This window comes from Salvelinus sp. IW2-2015, unplaced genomic scaffold (assembly GCF_002910315.2).
Source record: "Salvelinus sp. IW2-2015 unplaced genomic scaffold, ASM291031v2 Un_scaffold4128, whole genome shotgun sequence".
Taxonomy (NCBI): Eukaryota; Metazoa; Chordata; class Actinopteri; order Salmoniformes; family Salmonidae; genus Salvelinus; species Salvelinus sp. IW2-2015.
Window position 1 is genome coordinate 1 of NW_019945400.1, and position 5096 is coordinate 5096.

Here is a 5096-nt window from a genome sequence, read left to right on the forward strand (position 1 = left end):
CTACTCTCTCCCTTCAGTAGCCTACTCTCTCCCTTCAGTAGCCTACTGCAAATCAAAGCATTCCCTACCGTAGTCGCTCCCTACAGTAGTGTAAACAAAAGTGTTCCCTATAGTACTGTAATCCCAAGTATTCCCTACAGTAGTGTAAACCAAAGTGTTCCCTACAGTACTGTAATCCCAAGCATTCCCTACAGTAGCATAAACCAAAGTGTACCCTACAGTACTGTAATCCCAAGACAGTACTCCTGTCTCTAGCTCAGTGTCTCAGCAGGGTCTTCAACGGAGACGTCAGTGTTTAATGCACCCCCTGATTAGTTTACCTTCCTATGATTGGAAATTAATTAAACTGATTAAAACGGATCCCGCCGGAGGGGCCACACTCTGAGACACAGCTCAGTCCCTCGAGAGACCGAGAGAGAGAGCAAGGGAAAGAGAGTAGAGAGCGAGAGTAAAACGAGAGGGAGAGAGAGAGAAATTGAGAGCGGAAGAGAAAGAGAGATCAAGAGAGAGAGAGAGCTTGAAGAGGAGAGAGGCTCATTTGAGTCCCGCACCAGAATTGCAATCAGCTCTCTACTGCGGCACTCTAATAGAATCAATAAGAGATGGGAGATGTTTGCCGTTAACAAGGAGCTCTCTGGTCTCACCCTCCTATCTGTTTAGACAATAGACTGAGTCTTGTTAGATCCATCAGCATCATTCAGGACTGCTTCATCTAGGTGACACGTGAGACAGTACAACAGATAGAGTTTGGCAAAACATGTTAGCGAGTTCAGTATGGACACTATTTCCCCCCAATTTGCAGCTGGCCCTCTGTCCTTCCTGTCAAGCCCGTTCCACTGACGACATCTCATTTAGACACAGGGGAACTATGTGTGCGGCTACAATTTTTTGCTTTGGTAACCCGGGTAACCACATTTACATTTTAGTCATTAAGCATGTCAGCGTTGGTGTTCTATAACTTCCCCCCACTGCCCTCTCCTCCTCTCTTCTCATCCAGGTGATATTATGGGGGAGTGGGAGAGAGAGAAGGGGTGGGGAGTGGGGGGGGGCGGAGAGGAGAGAGCAGGGGGGGGGGGGGGGGGGGGGGGAGAGAGAAGTGTGTGTGTGTGTGTGTGTGTGTGTGTGTGTGTGGTGTGTGTGTGAGTGTGTGTGTGTGTGTGGTGGGGGGGGGGGGAGGGGGGGGGGGGGGGAGAGGTATGAGGTTAGGGGCAGAGAAGATTATTAGGGAGGGGTTTCCATATGATGAGGGCCCTAGCTCTCTGAGTGCTTCTTCCCAGAAGGCTAATTGGTATGCGGTCTCTCGGCCGGCCTTCTCCCTCTTCCTAACCACAACCCCCTACCTCTAACAACTACACTAGTGGAGACTCCTCTCCTCACTCCTCCTTTGTTTCTACCCTTTTCTTTTTCTCTCTCTCTTTTACACACCCTCCTTCTGGTGCAGGCATGGACCCAGGACAACTGTACGTCTAGAAGTGATTGAGAGTGACTGGCAGTGGCAGAAGATGTTCAATGGTACGTTGGCAAGGCGGAGATTGTAGTAAAGGAGTTGTTGCCTGTCTATGGATGGAGCTGGCTGCTTGACTGGAAGATGCCTGGGTAGAAGGTACCACAGCAGTTAGACACGTGGGGTCTCTGCCACCTGCTGCACAGAGCTATAAGACAGAAAGTGGACACCTCATGGGACAAAAAACAGAAAACTACCAACGTCCAAATATGTTACAACATGTGACATTTCTCAATTAGACAACCAGGAAACTAAAAAGAAAGAAATGAATGGAACCTGTGAATGTTTAGCACACCATCTCCACCCATGCTGTTACTGTATAATAATCTCCCCATGCGGTGAGTCGTTTCACACTCTCCCATGCAGGCACAAAATTCTTAACAGGTCGCCCTCACACCCGCGTCTTCTCTGCTTGTAACCAGTTGATTTAATGTGCCTCCCACATCCAGCAGGCGACATGTAAAAGACTAATGACAAATCTTTAAATCATTTCTAATTAGCACAAGTGCAATAATAATTGGCCGGGTAATGGGAGTGCTAATTAGCGGTAGCATGTGTTGTGTGAGTTTGTGTGGTTGAGTGAGCCCTGCAGGGGTGCAGATGGAACAGGGCCACTCGAGAAGAGGGGCTCTTTGTAGGGCCAAGGGCCAGGACAGAGAGGCCCTTTGTTCCCATGGCGCTTGCGGGTGGCCCCCCCAGCTCCGCCTGGGAGGAGAAGGACCAGGGGTTTTTGTCTCGCTGCTGCTAATTGAATCTGTAACCAGCCTCTGGACGGGCTGCGGCTGTATTTTGGAGGCGTTGTCGACTGACTGGTCTTGCCATTTAAAAAAAAAATATCACCTGCTGGAGAACATACGAGAAAAAGCTCTCACTGTGGCCACAGGGAAACTGTAGTCTGTCTGTTTGCCACTTGCTTTTCTCTGCTGAAAGAGGAAATCTCGGTTGGACAGTGAGGATTGGAGGCTTACTTATGATACTGTACATTACGGGAAACCCAAACTACTCATTCCTTATTGCTTTGTGTTGACGTTTGATCCATGAAGGCAAACCTGAACTAGCGTGTGTAATAACTTGAAATTGGTTCTTATCTGCCATTGTTCGCCAGCTCAGGGTTTGACCATTGGGACTATTCCATGTTCATTTTACTGGGCAAACATAATGCATCTCATAATGTGGATACCATTAGTCTTGTAGAAATGCATATTTTCATTTTTAGAATATCGTCTCGAAAGGGCCCACTTGGAATATGTGTTTAACCCGGTGTGAAAACTGACTTGTGATTTGACATGTCTGTACTCGTAAAACATTACATACTCCATTCATGTGATCAACATGGCAGTCTAACGGTTGGCTCTAATTGCTGTCTAATCATATGCTACATAGTGGATTGGAGACTAATTCCCTGCTAAATAAAGCACTTCATTAAGGATTTTACCACCATTGTCGCCGCGCCAACAATTATTCCTGGCAAATGAGCTTGCTGGACTGCTATGAGTATTTCAGTTACTGGTTTACTTTACAGATTTGTTCCAGATGGTATTACTGACTTTAACGGTGGCTACCTGGTACCAAATTATATTTAGCCTAATATTTTTCCAAGGAATCCCAAACTAAAAGTATTACTAAGTGTAATGATGAACATTAGTTCTAATTATATCTGCTCTGTTGCTCATTACTATTGAATAAGCATGGTTGATGTACCTTTCAGCGGCTCACAAAGATTGAAATACAGTATAATAGCACTCCATTTTTGCTACAACTAAAACATGTGACATTTCCTCGCTGTTCTATGCTCTTTCATTTGGTTGCTTAATGTTGCATTTATCGCATCGTGTGCTAATTGGTGCTAATGACGATCACTTGAATAAGGTGATCTAAAAAACCGTAACCAGGAGTTCATGTTTTGTGCAATTATTGTGGGCCTTTGTTGTTTCCCTATGCCGATCACGCTAGTAAGCGAGTAGATATGTTTTGTCCTTGTTATTAGAGCATTGGACTATCTTCCACGAACATTGCAGGATATCTCGGTTTTGTGATGCTACTTCTAAATTTGCACTGCGGCGCCATAGGCATTTCTTCTTAAAAAATTATATTACAGTTACCAGTCCAAAAGTTTGGGACGCACTACTCATTCCAGGTTTTCTCTATATGTTTTACTATTTCTACATTGTAGAATAATAGTGAAGACATCAAAACTATGAAATAACACATATGGAATCATGTAGATAAATCAAAAAAGTGTTAAACAAATACTAAATATTATTTACATTCGAGGATTCTTCAAGGTAGCCACCTTTTTGTTTCTTGGATGGTGACAGCTTTGCACCTCTTGGCTTTCTCTCACCAAGCCTTCACCTGGACATGCTTTTCCAACAAGTCTTGAAGAGTGATCCCACATATTGCTGAGCACTTGTTGATGCTTTTCCTTCACTCTGCGTCCAACTCATCCATAACCATCTCAATTTGGGTTGAGGTCGTGATTGTGGAGGCCAGGTCATCTTCGATTGCAGCACTCCATCACTCCTTCCTTTTTTCAAATAGGCCTTACAAGCCTGGAGGTGCTGTTTGGTTTCATTTGTCTTACTTGAAAAAAAAACCCCCCCAAAATGGGGAAAGGGAGAAAAGGAGGTTTTCCCCCCCCCCCACCCTAAAAAGTGCCCCAAAAAAAAAACCCCCCAGATGGAGGCGTAATCGCTGGAACCTCCCAGATCAACTGGAGGCGGCACCCTAGACCAGCGAGACCAGGAGGTCAAATGACAAACAAGTCATTTGTTTTGCTGTCAGTAACTAGCTAGCAATATAAGCTCTCTTTTCACACGAGGCAGTGTTGTTCAGTACAGTATCGTTTTGTGATTGATTCGSCCATAGCGGCGCTTACTWGCCAAGCTAGCCAAGTTGAGCTAGCTAGCTTTGTTTACTATACCCAAAATGTACTGTAGCCTAATGCTATAGCTAGCTAGCTAACAAGTGCATCTTATTAGGAGCAAAACTGGAGAAATATTTTGATGATGATGAAGAAGAGTAAAGGAATGACTTTGGCTTTATAACTCATATTAGTTTTTGAGTAACTATAACTTGTAGTTAGCTAGCTAACATGTGACTGTGAGATATCCATGTGACTGTGCTGCTACAGTAGGAATACAGACAGTACACAACGATTGCTCATGAAAGTMTTATAGCGTTTTTGTCATTCTCTTACAGACAATACTGTTTGGTGGTCTACAGATTATTTTTGGAGTTTGTTCTAGGTGGGGAGAAGCTAGGCACCGAATCCTCTTGCCTGCGTGTGTTGTTGGGGCCATTTGAGCAATTTATCCCTCACACCATGGACAGTATGTTGGCTACAAATAAGTTGATGACTCGAGAAGATGTGAAAGGTCCATAACAACAATCTCCCCTTTTATAAAAGTGATTGYGAACACYTCACTGCACCCACCAAACACATCATATGCAAGTATTCCCTTTGTAGAACTGCAGTATTTATTATAGGCGTAGTAGTATATTTTTCTTCTACTGTATATATGTGATACATTGCCATAACTGTTCCTGCATACTACTGTGTAAACACACCTGGGTCTCCAGAGCAAATAAA